The 12,317-nt window shown below is 33.8% G+C and overlaps 1 protein-coding gene across 1 annotated transcript in view; it reads right to left on the bottom strand.

The window, feature by feature from the left end:
- SEMA3D (semaphorin 3D) overlaps window positions 1-12,317 on the bottom strand; it is a 196,515-nt gene that overhangs the window by 161,399 nt on the left and 22,799 nt on the right. Inside the window, exon 2 of the mRNA XM_081286835.1 lies at window positions 3,588-3,768. The gene's annotated coding sequence lies outside the window, so the exon portion shown is untranslated. The remainder of the gene's footprint in view (window positions 1-3,587; window positions 3,769-12,317) is intronic.

The raw sequence follows: 12,317 nt of genomic DNA, 5'->3' as shown, positions 1-12,317 counted from the left end.
TCATAAAATACTGTGTCAAAGTAAAAAAGAAAAAAAAAAGCCCTACTAGGCATTTATTCTATCATTTTATTTAAAATACACAAGTACCACTTACTTCAAGTTATGATAATGGTCCCATGCTACATCACTGTGTAGGCCAACAAACTCTCCAAAGTTACAATTATACTGTGAATACTAAGAAGTATTTGCAATATCTGGACCGAGGAAAAAAAAAATAAAAATACCAAGATTAAGAGGTAGGACTGTGAGCTTTTATGGTTGTTTCCCACTCTCTTTCCATGTAGCAAAGGCTTTTTGACTTCTCAATTTGGAAACTCAAGGGTTATACTTGACATTGGTATCTAATAGCCACAAATATTAGATACCTAATTGGGCATCTAATATTTGTGATTCCAGGACTATGCACTAAAGTAACTTTGCAATGCTAAGTGGACTCATCTGTCATGCTGTGGGCTATTTTAAAATTTCAAGGTAAATACAACAAGGCTCAACATCTATCATATGAGTCATGTAGTCAAGGTATTTCACAGTTTCAACATTAGTGAGGGCTACATTCCTTTCTAGGACATCATAGCTGTGTGAAGTTCCTCTCAGCAGGTGATGTGATAAAATCAAGTATCTCCTGAAAATCCACGTGGATCAGGTAATGAGGTTCCCAGTGCTTAATCTGATTCCAAGGTATGAAAAGTAGTAAAGTGCCTAACCTATGCATACACCCTGTTCATAAGTAATTAGTAAATAATTTCAGAATGAATTAAGGTATTAATTTCATTTTTTTACAATTTAGGTTATCAGGACATAAATATTTATTAGGTTGTTTGGCTATAATTGTTTAATAATCAAATTCTTGATACTTATTTGTTGGCCTAGTGAACTAGTCCATTTCTGAACTGCTAAAATTCTAAGAATTATATGTACTTTTCTGAAAACAAAACAGAACTATTTCCCTGTAATTAGGATCACTAACCAAATCAAACCTGAAGGAGAATTTGTGTTATGCAACATACTAATCAATTTCTCACCTGGATCTTACTGTTAATTTTGATATTTCTTTATTCTTCTGTATTTTCCAGCTTTTGCTAGATTTATGGCCAAACATTTACAGTCACTGGAGCTTTTCTATACTATGGTTCTGAGTTTATGTGTAAATCTGCCAGGTAGGTAAAGCCTGGTGCAACAATGTCCTGATTGTGGAACCACAATTAAGCCCTCCTGGAAAGAGTCCAGAGCCCACTTTCCTTACATGCACTCTACTCAGTGGCTAATGGTGTGATTTTAAGTGTTTCTTTTAAATTCTTTTCATTGTAAATGTGAGACAAATAAAAAAAAACACAATGTTTTCAAAGTTTTAAAACTGTCTAACTTGGTTATAATATTTAAAAGCTTCATTTCAACATAGAACTTTCTTCAAATGCTAAGCCTACATGTTTAAACAGCATGGTACCACGACAAAGAAACACACACACACACACACACACACACACACACACACACAGGCACAAAGAGGTTATCTGATTACTGAGACTGAAAGGCAAATAAAGTAAAAAGGAAATTGCTTCGGCAACCTTATAGAAAACTGCATAGAGAAAATAAAACAATGTTATTAAAGACAATCATTCATTCATTTATTCTTTCCATATTTTCCATTTTATATATTTATTTATTTATTCTTTTTTTTGGGGGGGGTACTGTATAGTTTGTCTTCTTTCCTTACTTTATTCTTCCACTTTAGAAATCTTTGCATAAACCAGATAAACTTCTCCATGTTTATACATATACAAATGGTTTGTAAAAATTCTTTCTAATCCTAAACTAAGAAAAATAAAAACAAAAACAAAGCAAAGGAAGAAAGAAACTAAATCAGTGTGCTATCCTAAGAAAGAGTAATGATTATTTTCAAAATCCTTTCCAGGAAGTGTATAGTGCTTAACCAGAGAGGCTAATGGTAACACAGCAATATATTTCTATATTGGTTAAAATTGAACAGCAAAATTAATGAGAGACAAAGACACACACATACACACACATGTGTGTATGAGAGAGAAAGACAGAGAGAGAGAGAGAGAGAGAGAGAGAGAGAGAGAGAGAGGAGGAGGAAGGGAGGGAGAGAGGAGGGAAAGGGTAATCATATAGCTACACATTTTTTTGTTTATTTGAATACTATTCTTTCTATATCGTCATAGCATCTTGTACCATTGCAGGTTTTTACATTGATTTTTTTCCTATTCAGTTCATCATAATGACCTTAAGATTCCATACAAGTGTAAGACTTTATATTGAATTTTGCCCAAAGGATATTAAGAAATCTTTAAATTCCTATTATAAAGTCCTAAATTTTAGAGTATCTAAAAAATAATGAGAGATTTTTCTGACCATACTTTGATCAAAATAATGAAAATATTCACAAAATTTGCTTTCAAACAATACCTCTTACAAATGCATCATATAATCTGAGATGTTTTCTTAATTTTCTAATTTTAATAAGGGTTAGTTGTCTTGTAGTTTCTATGGCTGGATATATAAAAGGAACACTTTAATTTCATAGTTATTGATTTTATGGTCACTTTACAATTTTTTGTTTGCTTTATTAATCGTTGCCACCTTAATCTCTTCTTTATTTTTTAAAATTACCACACCTATACTTACTTATAGGATAGTGTTTGCTCACAGAGTGAGTGTTCTTTGATCTTGGGTCTTATTTCACCTACTTATTAGACAAATTTTACCACAGTGAGTACTTAAGTCATGATTGAATTACCTTTTCCTGGTTATTAGAGTAAGCCCAAGTTGTAAGTGACATGATCATTTTCAGCCATAGGCAAGAGAAAGCAACATAAATATAATTTGATCTCATATCACCAAATTATATCATTGAGTAATCAAAAGACAACATTATTTTTCCCCAAAAGGAATAGTTTATAATCTGAGTACAACTACATATCTGGATTGTGTAAGACAAGTTTGCAATGATGAAAATGATCTTCGGTGGCTAAGTGCATAAAAGATTAATATGAATATTACAGTAAAAGAAACTGAGAGCTATTTATTATGCCTGGCAAATAGTAAAACAACAGAAAAGTAACAGAATATGCAGTCTGATGTTTAAAATAGTCAATAATAATTTAAGAATAAAAGAAAATTCTTAAGATTATGTATTAGGAATGTTTTTAAACACATATTGATATTGACTGGTGATTTATAACCTAATGACAATATTTTAATGTATATTAATAACAGAATCAAAAGCATTGTAATGACTATGTCATTAATTCATTGCTTAAATGAATAAGTGTGATTTCGTAGCAGAAACATAATAATCTTTTGTTTTTAAGATTTCTTGGGTTATCATATCTAGAACAAACATTGCATACAGTATGTGAATATAGATTATCCAAATTTTCTCTTAGCCAATTGACAAGGAGATTCTCTCCTTCTATTATCTCATCTAGAAGAGTCTGTATTGGTCAGAGTTTTTCAGAGAAATGGAACCAATAGATTATCTATCTATCTATCTATCTATCTATCTATCTATCTATCTATTTATCTATCTTTCTACGAGTGAGATTTATTACAAAGAATTGGCTCACGTGACAATGGAAACTGATGAGAATCCCAAGATCTGCAGTTGACCAGCTGGAGATCCAGGAGAGCCAGTAGTGTAGTCTTAGTGCAAAGTCCTATGAACCAGGAGAGCAGATCTTGCAGTTCCAGTTCAAATCTGAAGTCTTGAGAACCAGGAGAGCCAATGTATAGTTTCACTGTGAGTGCCTGCAGATTCCAAAACAAGGAAGATTAGATGTTTCAGTCCAAGTCAAAAGGCAGAGAAAAGAAAAAAGAAAAGAAAAGAAAAGAAAAAGATAGCTCAGGTCAGTCACAAGGAAATTCACACCTCCTTGGGGGTGGATGAGACTTTTTGTTCTCTTTAGACTCCTTGGATGGGGCCCTCCTACATTAGAGAGGGGAATCTGCTTTAATCAGTCTACCAATTCAAATGTTTATCTCATTCAAAGGGATCCTCACAGACATGTGCAGAGTAATGTTTGACCAAATGCCTGGGTCCCATGGCCCAGTCAAGTTGACACAAAGCTAACCTTCAAAAAACCCTTTTGTACTGCGGTTTTCAGCATTAAAGTACCTTATTGCTTGGTCTTTACCACATAATTTTCAAACTACCAAATCTCCTGTGCCTGCTGCTCTGAAGAAAGTTCAGATGTTACAGACAGCAGAGAATTCCTAAGCTCTGAACGCTGCCCATGCAAATTTTCTTAGGACTGTTTGGAACATTATATTAATTAAGAACTTATGGCAGGTGATAACATTTACCTTTCAAGAGAATCCTTACATATTTTATTAAAATAAGAAAGTTGGAATAAAGCATGGAAATTCCCATGGAAAGGAGCCTCATGGGAATGCACCCTTAATATCCCATCAAGCCTCACACAAATCCTACCATGTGGGGGGTCTGTGACTTTCTCTACACCAAGGCTGAACACACATTTACTTATTAACACTTGAAAAAAAAATGAGCATGTATGAAATGCACTTGCACAGTTTGTGATTTTTATTGCAAATGAAGTAATGGTCAGGATGGAAATGATTTGAAATACAGTAGTATAGATTGTTTCCTTGGTTATAGGGTACTAGAAATGCAGTATAAAGTACACTCTATAAATGCCCAGGGAGAACCATAAAACTGAATAAGCTCATTGACTAAAATATAACACAAGGTGATAACTTTAGGTTAGCCTTAAATAATAGACAACCATAAAAAATAATTAGGTATAAACATGTGATCTAGAGAAGAGAGCAAAATCTCTTTTCAAAATATATGTGTAAATCTGAAAGGAATTTAGCTAAAGCATAGATTTACTTATTTTAAAAGAACTTATTTTAGAATATAGAATAGCTTGTAGTTTTACTTATAAGGAGTTGTACCATGTTATTACTGGCATCTCTCTTTGTGTTTTATCAGATTGACTGCCTTCAACAATTATGTAATAACCTTTCTTCTGATAAAAATAATTTTCCAAAATTGTATCATAAAAATGTTTGCATATACAGAAAAGTTAAAGTGTGCAGTAAACATGTACATACCCACTATAGATTTTACAATCAACCTTTTTCTATATTTCTTTCATCACATATCTATACATCCCCATCAAACTATCTTATTAAAAAATGGTTTGTAAATATAAAAACATCAGTATACTTTACCCTAATACTTAAGGAGGACACACATACTTTTATTCTTTCTTATAATTTAAATACATACTGCTGAAGGATAACAATAATTAATAAAATTCCTATCTTACTGTGCCCTCAGTCCCTGGAAGCTTATTAACTCCCTCTGAGCTTAGTGCTTCTGAGAATACAGTCTCAGTTTTAATCTCCCTGATGGACTGGTTAGTTGTTTTCTTTTCTGTGGGTATATATTAAAACCCTAGTAACAACTGGTCATACAGAAACTTAATGCATTTCCAACAAGGGAGTCATATGTAAGAATATCTGACTCCTTAGTTATAAAAGAGTCAGTGAAAAAAAAAAATAAAAGAGTCAGTGAATAGGCCTAACTGATGAAGTTAATTAAGGACATTTTTTATTTTAAGAGTACTGGGGGTTGAACTCAGGGGCACTCAATGACTGAGCTACATCCCCAGCCCTTTTTTGTATTTTATTTAGAGATAGCATCTCACTGAGTTGTTTAGCACCTCACCTTTGCCATGGCTGAGGCTGGCTTTGATCCTCCAATCTCAGCCTCCTGAGCTGCTGAGATTATAGGCCTGTGCCACTGCATATGCCTAAAGATACTTTTTAAATGATTTATTTTTAAGATTGGTGATTATGAAAAAAATTAATTTTTTGAACAAAGATAAAGAAACCATAGCCTAATTACCTTCTAGGCATTGTGATATTTATAGATACAAATATTTTCTTTTATTTTAAATATTTATTTCTAATGGGGATTAGCTCTTCAATAGAATGCAATTAAAGTATCTAATAATATTACCAGGGTAATCTTTGTACCTATAAAATAATAACAAGTATCCTGATTTATCTGTGAAGAACTGTGGCACCCTAATCAACAACAATTAAATGCTGAGTTGTTGAAAATATGAATGAACAATATGACTTTCATCACACTTATGCAATTCCCTTTATTACATTTGATGTGTTTTTAAACACAAATATACCAATACTTTTTCAATTATTTTAATTTCTTCTGAAAATAGTTTTATCACCTTTTCCTTGCATAAATATTATGTATATTATGTGTATAAGTGAATGTATATACATACATGTGTATATATGTATATGTAGACACACATACAAACTTAGAAATGTTACAGGTAGACAAAATAAGATTATAATATAATCTCATTACATTGTAAGATAAGTGATTCTGAATAATGCAGTTTCCAAATTTTATGTATTTCACAATTCTAGAGTTTGATTTGATTCTGCCATTTAAAAGAAAAAATTGTATCTTCATAGAATAAAGTTTTTAAAAAACTCTCTTAGAAAAACAAGTGTCTTAAAGAACAATGGTGTCAACTACATCCTACTTTAATATTGAAGTATTTTAAGAATGTATATTAATTTAAGAGTAAGCTCCATCCCTGATATGTTATTTATACTTCCCTCCAAAGGTACCACCTATAGAAGACCTATATTTACTTAGAGGATATATATATATATGCGCGCGCGTGCGTGTGTATAGCAAAGTTTAAAAATAGACATTTCTTTATAAAAAGGACCAACCAGTTTACCAATTAACACAAACATCAGCATAACAGACAGTAAGAAGAAAATCTCTATATTTCTATCCCATGTGAATACCTTGGAGACTATAGTTGCTTTATGAAAATTCCCACAAGAAACATATTACAAAAAGCAATGGTTCCAAACATGCTTTGTTTGGAATAATGACACCATTAACACTTGGCACTAAGATTCCAAAATGGAAGTGTGTCTGCATAATGGTCTACTTTATTCTTTATGAAGATCAACACACTAGGTCACTGTGCAGAGGCTGACGTGTTCCAGGAATGATGCCATGTTGAAATGTAGAAAGTTTCACTATAATCCTTGACACAGTCTACATTTTCAGTTGGATTTAAAAAAAAAAAAAAAAGTTATGCCTTTTACTCTATTTTCTCTTTTCATAAGATTAAAAATTCATACTCATTTGTTCAGATGGATAAAGGAAGTCAATACTAAAGTTACACCAGTAAATAAGCAAATTATGTTGACAGTATTAATATTAATAATATTATAATATTAATTTTAAATTTATGGCACAATCTAAAGAACATTATTTGAATGAAAAATTCTGCTTATCTTCAAAATATTAACAGAAAAAAATTTAATTCATTGTCCCAAATGAAGCTAAGTTCTTGAAATGATGCTTTTGAATATATAACCAATTTGGCATTCCTAAACAACTCCCCCTTAAACGTTCTGTGTGCCTTTTGTTCACAACCTGCCCTTCACCTGTGCGCCCTATAGATTTTATAAAGGGTTTTCACTCTAATATTTTGATGTTTGAGCCTTTTGCATGTCTTTCAAGGTGATCTTCCCTTTGTCTTTCACTTTTATTTTCTATGAATGATAAGTAAATTTAAAAAGTATTTACAGCTGAACATGTTGTATATTCCCTGGCCAATGTTTTGAGGAAAACAAAACAAACTATCCAAGGCTTTGCTGGCCAGAGATGTAGCCCCTCTGCCTGACAACCCTCAGTCCTTTACTTTGCACTCTAGTAACCTACAGCCCCTGGTTTGTATTATTAGAGTGTTTTCTATTCTGCTAGGATCAGAAGCTCCGAATTTCTAGCTTTATTGCAATCCCTTAGTTAATTCTTCCACACCTTCTCACCCACTGTGCTGACCCCATCACTTCTGGAGTGACCTCCTTCCTTGTCCTTACTCTCAGCTCAGCTGCAGATCTTGTCTTGCTGGAGTCCACCCTCTGATCCCTGAACCTCTTCAATATTCCTTTCTTTTCCTACTTATCCTTGACACTAATGTCCACTTATTTTGACAATGACTACTCTTTCAGCTAAAAATTTCATAACCAGATGTAAGTATATGAATCAAATGAAGGGACTGTTAAAATTGCAGCAGGCCATCATCTCCAAATATCACATTTCAGAAAGTCACGGAGGGTTGATGAGGAATCTGGATTTTCCTATGAAAACACTCCAGGGGTAGAACTCAATCTAACCCCTTTGACCAGTCACAGATTTTAAGTTGGATCCCAGTGTTTAGTGCCAGACTCAAATTTTCTCCAGCTTCTAAAGCTTATCTGTCTTTACCACCTAATTCCTTGACTATTACAATATTTCCCTAGCTCTTTTCCATCCTCCCTCACTTTAGTCCCCTAGTCAGATACAAACTGCATTCATACTCTGATAAAATGTTTTAATAAAATTAATGTGGGAGGCAACTGGGAGCCGTGTGTTGTTTTACACAACTGAGAGACAAGGTTTCCAAGGTTTCAGGGTCCTCCTCAATGTGTTCCATGACTTTTATTTTGGTTTAATTTCTCATTAGTTTTATAATTTGAGAATAAAACACAGTCTTATTCTTATTTTCTCATCATACTATAAAGCCAACTTGTCAGAAATGAGATCACAAGTGACAGAAAGTATGTAATTCATTGCAGCTGCAAAGCTAATCACTTTGACAGTAGGCTGAGGACACAGGTGCTATACTCTTTCCCTTCAACAACCTGAAGGCAGAAGGATTGTGGACCCCATTACCTGCATGTAGGAGTAAAAGACAGGAAAGAAGGAGTAAGGAAGAAAGAAAGAAAGAATGATCAACTAGTGTTCAAGAAACACAGGCCATGATTTATATTGTACCTATTGCAGGAATGTCATGCCTCTCTCATCTGTTTGCAAACTATATAATTTATGAATAAAAACTGAACTGTTATTCTACATTACTGCAAACAGCAATATTAAAAACAATTCATTGTTCAATTGTCTGAGTAACTTTGATAAAATTGAGTTTTCAAGTTTAACAGCACAATGTCAAACTTTGTATTTATTTGATAAAGAAGAAAAAGGGAAGGCAATAGATAAACATAAGGGAATATGTGTACCAGGAAGATGTGAAAGAAGTTAATATGGCTAGGAGATATATGTATATGCAATCAGAGAGGGAGAGATTATCATTATCACTAGTGTGAAATTATAGTACTGGGAGGATATTGGCCCAGATCAAGATTTAATAAAGGGAATAATCAGCTGAATTAGATCTGAATCAGGCAGGATGAATAAAATAGAAGCAATAAAGAACACGAAAGACAGAGACAGAGAGAAATGGAAATTGAGATTTCCACTCTGGAAAAGGAATTAGCCAGAAGGCAGCTGCTAGTGGATGGGGTAATGTGGCAGCACTTGTCTCTGCCTGCAGAGACAGGTATCATCTCTCTAATGAGTACCTCAGGGAACAAGAAGGCATCCTAGCAGCACAGGAGGCAACAGGACCTTCCTAGACAGGACTGGTGGGACTGCATCTGGTGTTCAGACCTTGACACCTCATTATCCAAAAGGTGCAGAGAAGCTGGAAGGAGTTCACAGACGTGATGGAAGAGTGATTAAGATGCACAGAAAGCTGATTTGTGATGAAAAATTAAGGCAGCATATAAGCACAGCTTGGCTGTGCAGCAAGTTGATGGGGAAAGTATCTATCTATTTACAAGCCAAAGATATAAATATTCTGAAGAAAAAATAATTATTTAACCTGGTACTAGGAGGAGAGGTTTATAGAGAATATGTGCAATGAAACAGAAAAGAATGCTATGCTAAAATTAGGAAAGGAAGTATAAAAATGCATGTGATAAATCTCTTTTCCTGATATGGGAAAAGGCACTGTCCTGGGAAACAGAGGACACTAATCTGGTGGCAAGAATAAAATACAAGCAGTGTCACCACACAGATGGTTACCACAACACAATCAATGGAACAATAAAGGTAATACTGAAATCGTATTAACAATTTAAACTCCATTTCCAAAGGAGACTTTTAGTTTTATCCTCTTTGTTTTGTTCATACCATGGTCTTCTTTAATTAATGACATGAAATCGTAAATCAGTGCAGGACTTTTCAATAGGAAACTAAATAAAATGAGAAAATAGGTCCTTTCAATATAGTTTCCAATGATTCTTCAGGTGGGTTCGCAATATGGTATTTAAAAATATTAAAATATAAATGAATCACTTATATAATTAGGCATGTGGGTAGATATAAAAACTTGAAATCACATCCCTGTGGGAGTGAGCTGGATCTTCACAGAAGAAAGCAAAGGATTCCCAGGTAGGACTTCTTCCATAACACATGCTGTTACATGTACATCTAGGCTAATACATGTTTTTTCTATGACTCATTGTGTAATATCCATCCCATCATAGAAAGAAATTGAACTACCCACACAGGTATTATTTTTGGATTATATTTGGGTCATCAAAACACAGATATGTTACCCACCCTTCTTAAAACCACAAATATTCATTGTACTACATAGAAATATTAAAACCCAATGTTCAGTTTTTAATATTTTAAAGATACACGTGATGCACAACAGAAACCCCTGCATAAATGAAATGCTTACACTGATCTAGTTGAAGATTCCATTATATTCATTTTACAACTTTACTTGTTTGACAAACTTTCATCTCTAAGCTTTGAGAGTCAATGTAATAATAATCAGTGCCTATAGTGTAGCTGTTTCCAATTTGTAAAACATATGTGTGCTTTTTATTTCATTTGAAACTCACCTTTGTAGTTAGGTATTATCCATCCTTCATGTTGCAAATAACTAAGTTAAGAATCAGATGAGTTACTGAGAAGCTAAAGTCAGGTCTGTAAGAAGATTCAACAAGAACAAAGACCTGCATCTTCTGACTGCTGAACAGTCTTCTGACTGCTCCGTGTTTCATACATGATTCAGGAACTCAATTCCAGCATCAGTCAACATTTAAAGTTAACAAAACAGTGTTAATAGACTGAAACTGTCCTTCTTCATCATGACTTTCTTGAGAACCCTAAAAGCACAATTATTATTAAAGAAGAATAAAAGAAGCAGGTAAAGTAGATCAGATAAATAAGAAGAATAAAACTTTGTTGCTTAAGTTTCCAAGATATGCAGCATTTGTTTTTTGGAGAATGACCTGTGTTTTCACAGTGACATATCATGTTTGATTAAAATATATCTCCTTCCACAATGGAAAAAGAGAGTGGAAGTTTCAGGTCATGTAAGTGTTCAAAGCCAGGGAATACTCTGAAGGTGCAGCTGGGTGGAGGTGCAAAGGATAGGAAAAATAGCGTGGCAGAGATGTACTGGGAGGGTAGGGCCAAACCTGAGGAAGAAAGTGGAAAAAGAATGGAAGCTCTGTCAAGTTTCCAGGTGCTAAAAAACAAGCATATGTGCAAAAAAGACATTTGGCAGCATCTTCGCAAATGCATCAAGGAGAAATCTGAAGAACAGAAGGTTCCAGTAGCTTGAGAGGAAATACTTAGTAGAGGCAAACATCATCTTGGAACTGACTGAAAGGAAAATAGCATTTAAAATGTTCAAGCTCCTTAGAAGACAGCAGTAAAGGAACTGAGTCAGAGACTGAACGTCAGAGAGCAGAGGTTTATAGACTGAGGACATCCAAAGCAGCAAGCCAGTGGCAAGGGAAAAGAAAGCTGTGGTGTGTAGGGTGAAGAACAGTAGGAGAGGGAATGGCAGTGCATTTTCAAGTATTGACTTCAATTTTTAAGCAAAAGGGGAGATAAGCAAAAATATTTTTTAAAAAAATGCACAGAAACCTAAACACATAAGAAAACTGGAAAGATACACAAACAAAAGGAAAAAGAGGCAGCCTTTAAAAACTTATCCATGAAAGCTGGCCAATGCTTGTATAGCAGTTGATAGCTTAAGCTCTAAAGTCAAACTGTAACCATTTTTACCATTTGATAGGAGGAAACTTGGTCAAGTTATTTAAGCTCTCTATGCCTCAGTTTCTTTACTCGTGAACAGAAAATAGTATTTCCCACCACAGGTAAATTTAAAAAATATTCAGTAAGAAAATGCTTGGAATTCAAGAACACAGTGCGTGTCAGAGAGTGGGTCATGAAATGTAAGCTAAATTTTCAAAATTGTGAGAGTATGTATAATACATCAAAGATCAGAAATGGGATTTGAGAAAAAAGGGTAAGCATGATAGGAATTTTTTTCTTTTAAATCAGAAAGGACAAAAGGAGAGTGAAAAAGAATTAGAATATTTAAAGCTGCATCTTTAAAAAGTGATGAATGAAAGAAGAGATG

The sequence above is a fragment of the Spermophilus citellus genome (genome assembly GCF_964194105.1).
Source record: "Spermophilus citellus genome assembly, chromosome: 3".
In the NCBI taxonomy this organism is placed as follows: Eukaryota; Metazoa; Chordata; class Mammalia; order Rodentia; family Sciuridae; genus Spermophilus; species Spermophilus citellus.
Note: the sequence above shows the minus strand (reverse complement) of the source record. Positions and strands in the feature narration are given on the sequence as shown.